This window comes from Mesoplodon bidens (genome assembly GCF_964165515.1).
Source record: "Mesoplodon bidens genome assembly, chromosome: 15".
NCBI lineage: Eukaryota > Metazoa > Chordata > Mammalia > Artiodactyla > Ziphiidae > Mesoplodon > Mesoplodon bidens.
Window position 1 is genome coordinate 78902156 of NC_138171.1, and position 16811 is coordinate 78918966.

The window sequence follows — 16811 nt, forward strand, 5'->3', positions numbered from 1 at the left end:
AATAATTGTGTGTGGGGGGTAGGGGGTGGAAAGACTTTTGCATTTTCTATAAGCACAAGAGAACAAAATAATTAATTGACTGTTGTCTGTTAATTACTGTTGTTTAAAAACAACCATTCATTCATTTATCCACTATTTTTATTCAGGGACAACCATGTACCTGATACTATGCTAAGTGCCAGAAATGATTGACAGTTAATAGTATATCATTTCCCATTGGTTTGATTAAATATAACTCTTCAAATGTTCTCTCCGAAACTGCTTAATGGACATCAACTAAAACTTTCTAGCTCCTTAAGATCTCAATAACATTGACTCAAACAGGAGGCAGGGAGCCACCCCAACTCCCAGGGCAAGGGAGAGCCCACTTGTGTCTGTCTCTTGTGTTTTTTTCCTCTTTTTTCTTTTCTTTTTTTGTCCTACCCTGTTCTGTATGTTTGAGCTGTTTCACTAGCAGTTGAAGCTGGTTGGACAGCTTTGAGTCAAGTTGTACTTGGCTCCATTGTTAATTGAAAAGCTGTTTCAGTAAAATATTCTTTTCTACCAAAAAAAAAGTATGGAGTTTTGCATGCTCTGGAAAGTTCTTTGCATGCTCTGGAAAGTACCAAATCCCCTCCTCCTAAAAATCTGTAGATGTCCGAGGTTATGTTTTTCTAGTTCCTTCTGGCCACTACTTCTAGCCTCCCATGAATTAGATACCATCTGTTATACACCTTGTGACTTTTTTTAAAAAACCAAGTATAAATTCATTTTCTTTCCCTTATCCCCAACTCTACTACCAAAGAATCCCATTTACACCAGACCTTTATGTGTATAGCAGACTTGGAGGGACAGATGTTAATATCACAGCAATGCAAACAACTTCAAAATGAATATTTACCATCTGAGCTCAGAAGTCCTTCTGCTCCCTTTCAGTGTGGCTCAGCCAACGCATCATCTCTACTTCTATACCTGTTCTTTTTGTCTCTGCATCCCCTAATTCATGTGTATTCCTTTGTATATATAACAAAATAGTTAAGAAATGCAGCTTTGGAGCTGGGCCTCTGGTGTGTGGACCCAGCCCAACACTTTACAGTCCATGTGATCTTGGCCAAGTTACTTCACCTCTGTGGACCACAGTTTACTCATCCATAAAACGAGGATCACCCAGTTCGCAACATTGTTGTAAGAGTTAATGAGTTAATATACATAGGTAGCCCCTAGCATGTAATGAATGTGTACAGGTGTTATTATACAGAGCAGTGCAATTACCCTTTCTATTTGTCCCATCACATGGACTAACCCATGTCTCATATTCTGGCCTGAGGAATGTTTGAAACAAATTTTTCTTCCCTATGAGGAATTCTATTTCCATTTGTTAAGATAATATTTGTCACTGGCCTGAGAGTAAAGGTTGACTTAGCAATACAGCATGATGGTTAATTAAGCACCTGGTTTTGAAGACAGATGGTCTGGATGGAAGCTGGTACCACTTCTTATAATCTTTTAAGAGAAGATTTATTTATTTATTTATAATTAATTAATTTTTATTGGAGTATAATTGCTTTACAATGTTGTTAGTTTCTACTGTACAGCAAAGTGAATCAGCTGCACGTATACATACATCCTCTCTTTTTTGGATTTACTTCTCATTTAGGTCACCACAGAGCACTTAGTATAGAGTTCCCTGAGCTATACAGTGGTTTCTCATTAGTTATCTATTTTATACACAGTATCAATAGTGTATATATGTCAATCCCAATCTCCCAATTCATCCCACCCCACACCCTTGGTCGATACATTTGTTCTCTACATCTGTGTCTCTACTTCTGTTTTGCAAATAAGATCATCTATACCACTTTTCTAGATCCACATATTTGCGTTAATATAAGATGCTCAACGTCACTAATCATTAGAGAAATGCAAATCAAAACTACAATGAGGTATCACCTCACACCAGTCAGAATGGCCATCATCAAAAAATCTACAAACAATAAATGGTGGAGACGGTGTGGAGAAAACGGAACCCTCCTACACTGTTGGTGGGAATGTAAACTGATACAGCCACTATGGAGAACAGTATGGACGTTCCTTAAAAAACTAAAAATAAAACTGGCATATGACCCAGCAATCCCACTATTGGGCATATACCCAGAGAAAACCATAATTCAAAAAGACTTATGCACCCCAATATTCATTGCAGCACTACTTACCGTAGCCAGGACATGGAAGCAACCTAAATGTCCATCAACAGAAGAATGGATAGAGAAGATGTGGTATATATATACAATAGGCTATTACTCAGCCATAACAAGAATGAAACTGGATCATTTGTAGAGATGTGGATAGACCTAGAGATTGTCATACACAGTGAAGTAAGTCAGAAAGAGAAAAACAAATATTGTATCTTATGATCTTTTTTCCTCCTCTTGTGCACCTTATCACTCCCAGCGCCTCAGTTCCTTCCTCTATAAAATGGGCTAATATACTACCTACTTCATAGGGATGTTGTGAGGATTAAATAAGTTAACATTTTGAGAAAGTAATAATTAGCTTGGACTAAGAAAGAAAAAAAAAATCTGCCTGGTCTTTCATCAGGCTTAAAAAACAGACAAGAGAAAACGAGCTGCAAAGTTCAGAGCAAACAATCTCCCTCCCAAGGACACACTACAGTAGTAAAGTGTCATAAAATACTCCTCGTTGGGTGACAACTGCTTTCTCACTTACTGAGAAATTTTGTTCTCTAAAATCATAGACTACTAGAAACACTGCTGTTTGAATCAGACGGTATGAATTAAACATCTTATTTTCTGTGTTTGTTTGGTTTGGTTTTGGTGCTTTTAAAAAAAAAAAAAACATTTCTGAAGGTCAGAAGCCCAGATAGGCTCACCTGGTTCCTTTGCTAAGGGTCTTACAGTGCTGAAATCAAAGTATTGGCAGGGCTGAGCCCCCTACCAAGGCTCTGGGGAAGAGTGTCTCCGAGCTCATCCAGGTTACTAGCTGAATTTGGCTCCTTGAGTTTGCAGGACTAAGGTTTCCTTGCTGGCAGTCAGTCAGTCTGGTCTCTGCTCTGGAGGCTTCCCACAAAAGCATTCTACCTCTTACCTACAGAATCTTCATCACTTTGATACAGGAAAACAGCCTGGACTTAGATTTCATGTGTGGGTCTTCAAATAAAGGGGCTTCTGGCCATCACACCTGCCTTAACTTTACTGTTTCAAAGTGAAAGGACACTGGGTCTGTTTGGTGTGCAAACCTAATGCTGACCCCTCACACACAGCCTGCTTTGCTTTGAGTCCATCAAGATGCGGCTTCAGTTATGCCTAAACTCCGCTCTTTTCCAAAATCCTATAATATCTGCACGTTTTCCTTCCTTTCACACCACACTTCTTCCAGCGTGTGTTCCTTCTTGCTGCAATGAAATGATACTCTGACTTAAATAGAACTAGAGGCTCATCCCAGGTGGTTTTCGACTGATTGGGCTAGAAGAGCATAAAGTGCTTAAAAGAGAGCCTGGCACATGACAATACTTGATTTAATCTTGTCTGTAATAACAAAAATAATAATCATGATTATTATTATATCATAAACTCTGTGGGTAAATGCAAATAAAAGGGCAACGATGCAGTGCCAAAGATAGAAGCTGTGAAGAAGCTGATTGGAAAAAAAACAAACAAATCACCATACACTGTGTCTGCAGAAATCTCTGTGACTGCAGGGATTTTCCAAAGGCAAATTTCCACTTCAGAAACCTCACTTGCTGTCATGTGGCAGCACCCTTGGTGCTGGCAGAATCTGTTCAATCATCTGAAATACTTCTTCAACATTCAGCCTGGCCCCAAGTTTACTTCTCTGGGACTATGAGTTAGGACAATTAAGTTTTAACATGTTAAGACTTTAAAATTGTTTTGAAATCAGCCCTATGACTGATGCTAAGTGGAAAAGTAAGTTGATCTTGGAAATATTGCTCACTTTTTCCTACTAAAAATGTAAAATGCTTATATTTTTAATAATAATCATGGTAATCCTGGCATAATGTGAAAGGTTTGAGGGGATCTTTTTGAAACATGCCAGGCACCAATTTGAGGTTCAAGTAGGACCTATTGAGGATAAAGAATGTCAAGTATCAGAAAGAGGTCCTGAGAGCATCTCCACCTTTTGGCTCACCTAGGCACCATCTCTCATTTGAGTAATTAATATTCATAGAAATAGATTCAAAAGACCTCCATCAAACACTGAATTTGAAAGAGCTGAGTCAGTATCTAGCAACGTTTGGCACGTAATAGACTCTCAACAAATATCTGTTGAATAAAAACACATGGGCTCTGATGTGAGCTTCAGACAGAATACAACCCTCTAGAAATGTAAACAGGAGAGAAAATGCTGACATGAACATGATAAAGGGCATACAGACAGTAGCGTAAAAATAGTTCAGGCATAAATAGACAAAGCCTGCCCTAGGGCCACAGGAACAAAAAAGTTTGTAAAGTTCAGGATAGACAGAGCAATTCAGCTCGCTGATTGTCAAAGTTCATCTGCTTTCTTTAAGTCTATGAGTGTTCACTGTGTCCTCTGGAGACAAGAACTTCCAGTGTATGGTTTCCTTCCAACCTCAGCAGAGACTCAAGCTCTATCCAGACTTCTTCGTATGAACACAGCTGCTATTCAATTCACAACGTCTTACTAAGTTAAGAAACAACTATTATTCACAAAAAAATAGATAAATGCTTGGTTCATTAATTATATTATTTGTTCTTTTCTGTTGCTATTTGTTAATTTATTTGGGGAGGGGGTAATATTTAGGATACATCAAAAGACATAAAGAACAATACAGGGAACACCCAGTGTAAGAAATAAAACAACCATCCAATCGAAATTTCATCTCTGATTACAGACCCCTCTCTCCCCATCAGAGGAATCAACAATCCTGAACTTGGTGATTTTTATTTCCAAATCTTCCTTAAGCATCTTAAAGATTTGCAATTATCCCTGACAAAGGATATACAGTATTGCTTGCATATTGTAGCCTGAATATAACTGGTATCATACTTTATTTTTCTGAAGTTTTAAATAATCGATGATATTGTTGTGGCACAGGGCAGGCCACCCCTAAAGTTAGTTAAGAAATGGCCAATGCAAAAGGGACGCTTTGAATCTCCTGTTTCCCTGAAAACAGGGAATAAATCTCCCATGTGAAAGGTGCCCTTTCTGTGCCAGGAGGTAGAAAGACATCCTTAGCCCCAGAGATGGGGAATTTAGGGCTGAGAAGCCTATAGGAACACACTTTGTTACTTCTTTACTAATTTACTACCTAAGCCCAAACTTTTAAGTTCCTTACTAATTAAACACTCAAGTCTAAGTTTCTTTGTCCTGTCACTTCCTCTCAAATTTATTCTTTGTCTAAAATATATGAAAGCTGCCTGCTTTGGCCACTTCCTATGTCCAATTCATATGAGATCTCTGTGTGCAGGAATTAAATTTCTTTTTCTCCTGCTAATCTGTTTTGTATCAATTTTATTATTAGTCTACCTACAAGAACACAAGAGGAGTAGAAGGGGAAATTCCTCCTCTGACAATGTATTTCTGAGATTCATCCCTGTTGATACAAGTACTGTCTATATAGTATCCCATTGTGCGAATACACCACAATTAACGTATCCATTACTTTTTTGATGAATAGGTTGTTTCAAAAGTTTTTGCTATTGTAAACAATGATGTTCTGGGTCTCTTTGGGGATATACACAAGTTTTCTATTAGGCAGAGTTAACTTGAATAATAGAGATACTATTATCATTACTGTAACTACTACTATTAATGATATTAAGAGCTAAATTTTATTAGTTTGTTTTTATAGTTACTAATTCATTAACTGCTAAGAATTCTGTGAAGGAGATACATTATTAACTCCATTCACCAATTAAGAAGACATTGGAGGGGAATCAATGAGTTATAGAATGCAAATTTTCTACCTTATAAAATATTACCAAATTGTAAAAAAAATTTTACCAAATTATACAAATTTATATTGCTATTAGGCATATATAAAAGTTCCTGTTCCTCCACATTGTCATCAAAACTTGGCACTGTCAGATTTAAAATTTGTCTTCAAATATGTATATAAACATTGGTAAGTAAAGACTATACTCGTTGAAATATAGACTGGTTGAAATATAGATCAAGAAAGATTGAGAGATAGAGACAGAGAGAGAGAAATCAGAGTAAAGATGAATCTAGTTAAGGAACCAGGAAAAGCAGTCAAATAAGTTAGAGGTTGAAAACTCAGTAAAAACACCCTAACTGAAGCATTAAGCCTAATTGATAGCCTTGCACACACCCTTCCAAGCAATAGAGTCGTCATGTGCTAATTCTTCTTTTACCCAGTACTCATTTGGCTGTAAAAGACTACAGGGGGAGATCTGAATTAGAGATCAGAGAATGGAAAATTCCTTTATCTCTAACTCTCAAGTCTTCCCTACTTTCTTTCTTTCTTTCTTTCTTTCTTTCTTTATTTATTTATTTTGGGCTGTGTTGGGTCTTCATTTCTGTGTGAGGGCTTTCTCTAGTTGTGGCAAGCGGGGTCCACTCTTCATCGCGGTGCACAGGCTTCTCACTATTGTGGCCTCTCTTGTTGCGGAGCACAGGCTCCAGACGTGCAGGCTCAGTAGTTGTGGCTCACAGGCCTAGTTGCTCCGCGGCATGTGGGATCTTCCCAGACCAGGGCTCGAACCCGTGTCCCCTGCATTAGCAGGCAGATTCTCAACCACTGCGCCACCAGGGAAGCCCAAGTCTTCCCCACTTTTAACATTATGACTTTTTAATAAATGTTGTATCCCTAAGCACCTATGCTTTCTCCTTCTTGCTATGAATACTTTATACAGCACAGAGCAGATCAATAACACCCTTTTTAACCTGAAGTTATCACTTTTCAGCATTCATTCATTTTCTTTTGTCTCCTCTAGGAGGAAGAAATGTTTATTATGTGTGCTTGATCGATGGGAAAACACACCCAAACTATGAACACAAGAAGATTAAAAGTCTTTAGTGCAAATCAGACCATCCCTCTACCCACAAACCCCTCTTCCCAAAAAAACACTTTACTAGACCACAGGAGACACCAATTTTCACTAGTTCATTAGCATTAACTCTTTAAGTCCACAGGGACATGAAAGTGGTACCAACTGGAAAATTTCCATAGTGTGGAAAGTGGGCTTTTCACTACAGCTATTACAAATGTCTTCCTCATAAAAGGGCCCTCTGTGTTGTGCATATTGCAGAAATTTGAGCATTTTTGCAAGAGAGCTATGAAAACATGCTTGACTGGATAAAAGGATTTGCCTTGTTTTACTAAAAAACAAATGCAGGCCATAAAAAGTGAAGACAGGCTCTAACAACAAAATAAATTATAGTTTAGTTACACATCCTATGTTTTTATGGCAAACTCCTTTTTCCACAGAAAAACTTCAAGGCACGATCACTGCCATAAAACACCACACTCTAATTCTCAAAGGGAGAATTGCAGAACGCTGAAAATCCCAAAACCCTATTAAATTTAATTTAAGAATTTTTACTGGCTATGAACCATCTCCTCTGATCTTGCAGCTCCAGTAAACACATCAACAGTAACCGAAATATCTCCCTTTTTTGTCTCTCAGTCCCATCCATTTTGAAACAACCTGAGTTGTCAAAATACCAACCTGAATTATCCAATGGGAAATACTGAGAGAAATCAATACCTCTCCCTGGCATTTCAGTTTCAAAAAGAAACCCAGGCTTGGTGTCACTGACAAAACCACTTAGGCTCGGTGACAGAAAGAATGCCTTATCCCTGCCCCCCCCTTTTCCCTGAAGCAAAGTACATATTTCACAGTAGATTGTTGGTTATTGAAAAGATTTTCAAGCCATTTAACTGTTATAAGCTAGGCTTTATTCTTGCATGAAACCTCTTAAAGGTAGATGGCATCTGCCATGATTTACAAACAAATAAACAAAAGAGTTCTTGTACATTTTAAAAGATATTTCTCTTCATCCAACTCTTGATCAAGTCCAGTTGTATCTATTCCCCATTAGGAAATTTATGCCTGAAGCCACTTAAGTTACTCAAGACTTACAGCTATAACTCATGACTCTAAGTACACCCAACAGTTTCTAAATAATATTCTAGCTACCAATACTTGAACTCTTTTTTCCAAATAATTCAGCAAAAGGTAAAAATATAGGAGGTATGTTGTTATGTAGAAATGTGTTAGCCCTGAGGCAGTGTCTGGAGGTGTTATCTAAAGCTTGGCTTCCTTATTTATTTATTTATTCATTTGGGTTTTTTTGAGTGTATTTAATTTACAATGTTGTGTTAGTTTCAGGTGTACAGCAAAGTTGTTCAGTTATATATATATATATATGTATATATATATATATATATATGAATCTATTCTTTTTCAGATTCTTTTCCAGTATAGGTTATTACAAGATATTGAGTATAGATCCCTGTGCTATACAGTAGGTCCTTCTTGGTTACCTATTTTATATATAGTAGTGTGAATCTGTTAATCCCAAACTCCTAATTTAGCCCTCCCCACAATGTAACCATAAGTCTGTTTGTGAGTCTCTTTCTGTTTTGTAAATACGTTCATTTGTATCTTTTTTTTTTTTTAGATTCCACATGTAAGCGATATCATATGATATTTGTCTTTCTCTGTGTGACTTACTTCTCTTAGTATTTTAAGGTGTCTGCAGTGGGTGGGAGAGGTCCAGAAAAGACCACCTGCGGGGAAGGAATGGAAAGTGATAAAGGAGGGGAAGGAGCAATGGAGAGAGCTGAACAAACACTTGCTGTATTTCATCTCTTATAAAATCACAGTTCTCCCTGATAAATGAAGATGGTAAGAAATCTGATCATTTTCCTTAAGGAACCGACAGTTTTTCTTTCTTTAACCTACTTTAGTTTTATGTCTTTGGGGCTACACTAAACTCCAGGATATCAGTATGGATATATCAATATACAGAATATCAGTAAGGAAAAAGCTGTCCCTCAAATGCTGAAGAAATATTTAATTTTGAAAAATAAACACACACACACCAAAATAAACCAAGACCCCACTTCCTCCTCAGCTTTCTTGTGTGGCCGCTTGTGAAGACGGAGGCTAGATCTCAGGGACAACAGAAATGAGAGTCATTTATCAAGAGCACCTTATCTAGAGCCAGTAATGGAAACTAACATTATTGGTCATTGTTTTAGTGCAGGTTTTCCCAGAAACAGACCCTGAGTCAAGAATTTATGGGCATTTATTTGGGTGATAAACACCAGGAAGGAATGGGGACAGTGGACAGGGAGGAAGTTTGTCACCAGTAAGGAATTTATTGTCAAGCCAGGTGTCACCGGGGTGACTCCAGGAAGTCTGGGACCAGTACTGAACATAGCACCTCTGAAATAAACCACCTGAGCGGGTGAGGGAGCTGGGAAATGTACACACCAAGTCTTGTAAGTCATTGGTTGAGGCTGCTGGGGTGAGGAGTGTGGTGTTAGTTCCCAGCACCTCCTGGGAGCAAAACAGGCTTCAGTGGCCACAGAAAGCCCTTAGACAAAGAAATGCGGGCACCAGCAGGTGAAGGCCAGTGAACTGAGGCTGTCAGGACAAGAAGATACAATGGACACCAACACCATCTGCTTACCATCAGGCAGGACCTCAACAGTGCTGAGTCTGAAAAAAGGATTATCTGGCCCTCGCATTCCACAGAGCAGCCCACTGAGACACTAAGATCCTCTCCTTCAAAGGCAGGCTATTGAGGGACCACAGTCGGGGGACATTTCAGCTGTATGTGGCCAACTCAGCTTCCTTTTGACATTCTAACTAGATGCCCAAACAGAATATGAGGAAGCTGCACTCAGGTTACAGAGTTGTGCCTTTTCGTTCCTCTAGATGGATCTATAATCAGGAAAAGGTGTTCTCTGTTTTACAATTCCTCATCTCATAGATATCTTCACATCAACACCGTGGGGACAAACAGCCTGTTATTTGATCAAGAATTTGCCTGGTTTTTGCCCCTGGTTTCTGGGAAGGAGCCGCTAAACCCCTGGAAGTTCCCAAGTAATAAGAATGCCTTTGCTCTTTATGGTGGGGAGCCTTGGGCCACACCTTAGTTTATGCTATTGAGGTAACTCACAGTAGAACCCTAGTTTCAGGATGGGGGTCCTCTGTGCTGGAAAGACCAACCATGTTATTTGAAGGTCACATGATATCAGCATAACCTCTTCGGAAGGAGGGGAGCTTGATTGAATTCAATCATGTGGCCAATGATTCAATCAATCAGGCCAACATCATGAAATCCCTGTAAAAAATCTGGACACCCGAATCTCAAGCGAGCTTTCCTGGATGGTGATCATATATCAATGTGTCAGGAAGGTAACCAGTCCTGAGGGCATGCAAGTTCCACATTTGGGATCCTCCCAGACATCACTTTGTGCATCTGTTCATTTAGTTGTTCCTCATGTGTAACCTTTTTGATAAAAACTATAATTAATCATAAGTATAGCCCCTTCCTGAGTCCTGAGGGAATTCTAGCAAATTATAGAACCTTAGGGGACACTGGGAACCCCTAAATTTGTATCCAGTTGGTTGGAAGTACAGATGGCCTAGGAAGCCCTGAGCCTGTGTCTGGTGTCTGAAATGAGGGCAGTCTTATAGGGAATTTTGCCCTTAACCTGCAAAATCTGACCTAATTTCAGGGACTTAGAGTCAGAATTACATAGCACAGCCCAAGAAGTTATGCAATCCACCTAAGGTCCTTTGAACTCCAGTACAGACCCTGCTTGTTCTAATTACAGGGCTTTCCACTACACCCTCCTGAATTTTAGCCCATGCTGGGGAAGGTTCAGTTTAGGATTAGGGAAGATTCTAGTTAAAGCTGGCTTAAGACCTCTAAGCATATTATAAAGTATGTGATGCTTCCCAAGATATAGAAAAATAACTAAAAATATATATGAAATTTGTTTCAACAAGCAATCTATCTAAAAAGGCATCTAGATGCAACAATGCCTAAATCTGTCCTTAAATTGTTGTAGCCTGGAATTTAATCTAGAGAACTTTGGCTGATACTGCTCTAAAATTAAATATCCAGGCAGTTTGATTTTTTTTCCTTATGGTATCACAGCCACTGTATTTGGGGAGTTTTCCAAGTTCACTGATTTGTGTTCCTCTTTAGTAAAAGCACACTTTTGTTCACACTAATATTAACTGTGCAGGAAAAAATCATGCATTTTAAAATTTCTCTGTAATGGACTTTATGCTTCTTACAACCTGCTTGTGTGTGTGTGTGTGTGTGTGTGTGTGTGTGTGTGTTGTGTGTGATTTCATTTTGTGGGGTAGAGTGCAGATGATCTGTACAGATTTTTAAAGTCATTTTCTTCTGAAGTATAATGTACATACAGAAATATGTACAAATCATAAGTGCACAGCTGGGTGAACTTTCTCAAAATTCTCCATAAGCTGAACCCAGATCCAGAAACAGAACATGCCCAGCACCCTGCAGTGACTCTTAACGTGATTCTGGATCATGTGGTCACTTTGCAGCCCTCAAGGACAGAACCTCTTTGCCCCACCGTAGTGGCATTCTCTGGTGGGACCTTCTCCCATTCTGCCAACTATTTTTCTTTCCCCTCTTTGGGGAGGAGAGTAAGGGGGGTGGGAGCATTCAGGTCCCATCCATGCCATCCCCAACTCAAACTCTCCCTCTGTCTGCCTAAAAAGACTGCACCAGGAAAATGTCATAGATGGGACTGCGCCAGGCTGGGGTAAGGGCATCCTGAGAAGCAGCTGCTAGTCTAAGAAGGAAGGTCTGATACATGTGTCTACACCAACTCCCTCTTCTGCTCCTGCTGTCAACTCCATGGTCTAATGTCACATTGAAACAGAGCAGGACCCTACGGTCCTTGCCCCCATGTCCTCTGCTTGCCTTTTGTCTGTGGAGAAACCTTAGCCAAAGAGTAAGTGTAATCAGAGAAGTGAGAAAATGCAGAAACAAAGGAAAACAGTCCAACAAAACTAAATAATAATAGTTTAGTCTCTAAGCATCGTTAAGGACCTTTACTTCCTCCTCAAGGGCTATAGATAATATTCTGAGCCATATTCTGTGAGCTGTCTTGTACATATTGAAAACCCCGCCAGGTGGAAGAAGTTGACTACCTGATGGCCAGAGTGTAGCCATGACAGAAGCTGCCACAATTCCAAGAACTGGCCTCAAGGAGATGGGAACAAACTGACCCCGGAACTGAAGAGTAATTGTACTGAAAACAATCAAGGTGACGCTGATCAGACCATGGCATGACCAATTTCAAGATGACTGTCAGAGCTGACTGTGCTGTCTCTGCATGTAGCCCCCTCCCTCTGTCTACAAAAGCTCTTGCCCACTGGTTGTCAGTTGTGGGGAGTCAGCCTTTGGACAGGTGTCCACCCTACCCTCCCCCAATTGCTGTTATCCGAAATAAAGCAAACTTTCCTTTCCAGCAAGCTTGCTCTTTATTGGCTCTTCAGCATAAGCAGCTGGACCCCACTTTCAGTAACAACATTGGCAGTGGCCATATGCAGAAATAGGGGTTCCCTCGCAGGCTTGCCCAGCCCCAGTGTTCCTGGGATGCTGCACACCCAGCTGAATGAGGTTAATGAAAACTTGTCCCACATAGATCCAACTTCAGCTTAGGAAGCAACCTCCAGCACCTAACCTATTACTGCCCCTCCATCTCCCTTCAAATTTTCCTTTCTTCCTCATCATATCCTTCTCCTCTAGGGCATTAACTCTTCTAGCTGATCTTTTCTTTCCTTCACTGTGGATTATCTACATCCTATCCCAGTGGTTATAACAAAAGGGGTATCCTCTCCACCATGGAAGAAAAGCAGGGTCCTTCAAAGTTAGAAAATACTTTCTGGCCTTCAAAATCCTGATTTTCAAGATTCTTGCCTTGTGGGAAGGGTGAGGGGGACCCTGTATTTCATGTCAAGAGCTGAGGATGTTTTTTCTCTTTAAATACTGGCTATAATTACCTAATCCTATTCTGTTTTCCTTATTCCCTCCTCCCCGGACTCTATTCATTCCCCTGCTTAGAAGCAAAAAAAAAAAAAAAAAAAAAAAGCAAAACACAAAAAGCAAATCTCCTTTAGAGGAGGAAGGAGTCATACACACAGAAACATAGACTCAAAAAGCATGCTCAAATATTTCAAAATACTAATCTCAAGAGACACAAAGTGCATTAATACAAAATACACATAAAGCAATTTCGGCACATTTTCCAATATGTCTGCATGTAACAGAACCACACTTGGTAACTAACGAACTCTAATTCATCAACTTCAGAAGCATTGGGTCAAGTAATTCTGAAGACAAAAAAGAGACATTAGTAGCTTGCATTTACTTAGTGTTTTATAGTTTGCAAGATGCTTTTGAATACTTACCTTATTTTAACCTTATAGCACTTTTGTGGGCTATGTTTTGCTGTCTTCACTTGGAGGCTGAGAGCAGTTCATCTATTTGCCACCAACCAATATAGAGCTAGAATTTGAAAACAAAAACAAAACACATTTTAAGTGTGTCTTTCTTGTGGATTTAAAGGTAGAAATGGAATGCGTATTGGGGGCAGACGACTGCTTTTTGGAGGAGACATTTTAGGCAAGTCGTTTAGATGGTAACCAAACAGTCCAGGGCCCTGGAGAAACACTCAACAAGTGAAGAAACGGAAATGAGATGCTCTTCTGGGAGAGAAGTGTCCTGTTTAGAAATAAGAAGCCACCATCCTCCCAGAACAGAGCTCCCCTTGGACATTATTATGATGTGAATTGATATGTTGTTTCCTGGGCAGGGATCAGAGGTGGAGGCTGTAGGTCTGCACTCTGGAGGATCCTGAAAACCTGAACTCTTGAAATGGGAGGCAGGGAGGGTCCCAGAGCAGAAGTAAATTGATGAATTCTAGGCAAGGGGTATCTGGTATTGTAAGTTTCCCTTTTCTGCACTGTGATTTCCTTATATTATCTTCAAGCATCAGTAAGGTTTGTTGAACTTAACAAGCACATGTGAATTGTTCTTTGAGGAATCATCCTTGTCCACATTCTTGGTCAAAATGGACAAGAGAGATGTCAACCCCAAATAATAACAATGATAATGATGCAGGAGGCTGCAAGTAAGAAAAGAGTTTATTTGGGTGTCTTAAGAATTGTAATTTGGGAGACCCAGATTCAGGTAAAACCAAAGGAGTATTCCAAGGAAGTGAGAGAGTCGAGGCTTATAAAGACAAAAAGCAACAAGGTTGTAAATTTGCCTGATGAGAATCGTGATTGACTCTGATTCCAGTCAGAAAGTATTTGTCCTTAAGGAATCATGAGTTACTTTAGGGAAAAGGTCTGATAAGTAGATAGGCTGTCAGATGTCTGGATCATGTCTTCAGGTCAAACCCATCCAGGCTGAGACTTGCATCCTTCATGGTCTCAGGGCTCTATTTTAGAGCAATACTGACTCCATCTTAATTTCCCTTTCACAGAGGATAACTACATACAAAGAGGAAAAGGGGGCCACAGACCTGGAAGAACAGAAAGGGGTGTGGGGATGAGCATTCGTATGGAATATGAGCTGCTGAGGGCACAAGTGGACCCGTGAAACATTCTCTTGCTCTCTAGTGTTCTCAGAAATACCTGCTCACACCCAAAGGGGGTTCCAACTTGGGACCACTGGATGATAAAAGAAAGAGGGCCTCCCATAGCACAGGACACCTGGGTACAAATGCTACCCAGATGTGCAGCAAACCCAAATACTGAGGTTTGCAGCAAAGAGAGGGTTTATTTGCAAAGCATCCAGAGAGAAGATGGGAGAACCAATCTCAGATCCGCCTCTCTAAAGGCGAGGGACTCAGGTATTTATGGGATAAAGAATAAAGAAGCACAGTGGTCTGAGGCTTGAGTAGCACAGGGAAAGGTGATTGGAAAAAGGTACAGTCATCGTTGTGCCTAAAGATGGGGAATGGTTGACAGGAGGACCAGTCATGATTAGAGGGTTGGAACTTTCAGTCCCACCCCCTGATTTCCAGGGAGGGGAGAAGGGCTAGAGATTGAGTTTAATCACCAATGGCCAATGATTTAATCAACAGTGCCTTTGTAATGAGATCTCCATAAAAATCCAAAAGACAGGGTTCAGAGAGCCTCCAGGTAAGTGAACATGTAATAATTTGAGGAGTGTCAGGCACAGAAGCTCTGTGACTTTCTCCCCATATTTTGCCCTAATGCATCTCTTTCTCTGGCTGTTGATTTATATCTTTTAATTTGTAATAAACTGGTCATCTAGTGAGTACGTTGCTTGCCTGAGTTCTGTGAGCTGCTCTAGCAAATTAATTGAACCCAAGGAAGGGAGGGGGTTGTGGGACTCTGTTGATCAGAAGAACAGGTGACAACCTGAACTTACAATTGGCATCTGAAGTGGGGGGGCAATCTTGTGGGACTGAGCCCTTCATCTTGGGAATCTGATGCTGTTTCCAGGTAGATAGTGTCAGAACTGAGTTGTAAGACACTGAGGTGGTGTCAGAAAATTGCTTAGTGTGGAAGAAAACCCACCACATTGGAATTGGGTTCAGAATCTTACTGGCCCTTAATAAATGTGCCATGAATGTCATTCTATGCTGAAGACAAATATTGTATATATACCAGCTAACTGGCCACTGGTTTTCTAATTTATTTTAGGAAAAATGAAAACTACAAGTTAATGGGAAATAAAATGTTCTGGCCCCTTGTATTTTGGCACTATAAAGACATTGTTTTTCAAAATGATGGGGAAAAAAAAAAAAAAAAACCTTCTGCTTGCTTTAAGGTCAGCTTCCAGCTCCTCACAGGTGGCATTTGCATTGGTCTGGTGGTAAATCCGTCCAGGATGCTGAGTAAACAAGAGATTGCCTCCAGTTGGATTTTCAATTATACCAGATATGTCATCTGATGTCTGGGGGCCCTACGCTGCCAAAGACAAAACTGTCTTTGCAAGGTTATTTTTAAAGGAGATCTTTGTTACATGCCCCCAAACGTCCTCACCTCATATATTTCTTGCAGTCTGACATGCTCCCTTTAAATCCCAAAGGCTTTCTGTGTTCAGAAGCTCCTTATCTATTATAATGCAAATGTCTCTGGGAAAAAAATAATTCTTTATCAACCCATATTTCAAGGAGGACCAGAGCATCAAAGGCTAAGAGCAATTTCTTGCAGCCCAGGGATGTAGGAGAGGCGTACAGAAGTTAAGGAGGAAGGCCTGGGGAGAAGGGTTATCTCTAAATGGGGAGGCCTGAGAAGGACAGGCTCTGGGAACACATAGGACAAGGTTCAGATCCCCACAAAACCCACGTCCATGGCCCTCAGTTTCTGCTTCCTCATTTGAAAAAGAGTGTGACAATGTGTATCTTATAGGGTGATCTCAAATATTAAATGAGACGAGTGGGGACCTTGCTTATCACCCTACCCATTAGAAGGAAGTCGAGCCATAAGCTCCACTCTGGGCTCTGGAGTCTGTGGGATCTGGGTTCAAGGCCTCCTCTGCCACTTGCTGGCTGTGTGACCTCAGGCATTGCTTGACGTCCATCAAGGTAAAATGTGGACACATCCTACCCATAAAGAAGGTTATGTATGAGGCATATTTTTTTAACTTCTAGTTAGAAAACAACACGAATCACTCAAGCTGACTGCATTGTGTTGACCATTTAAATGAAAGAGTCATCAATTGATATTAGGTGAATGGTTTATTCATCTGAAGCAGAATTAGTCATAATAATTATTAGCCAGAAATAAGTTTGTCTCTAGTCATTATAGTTTAAATAGTACCTT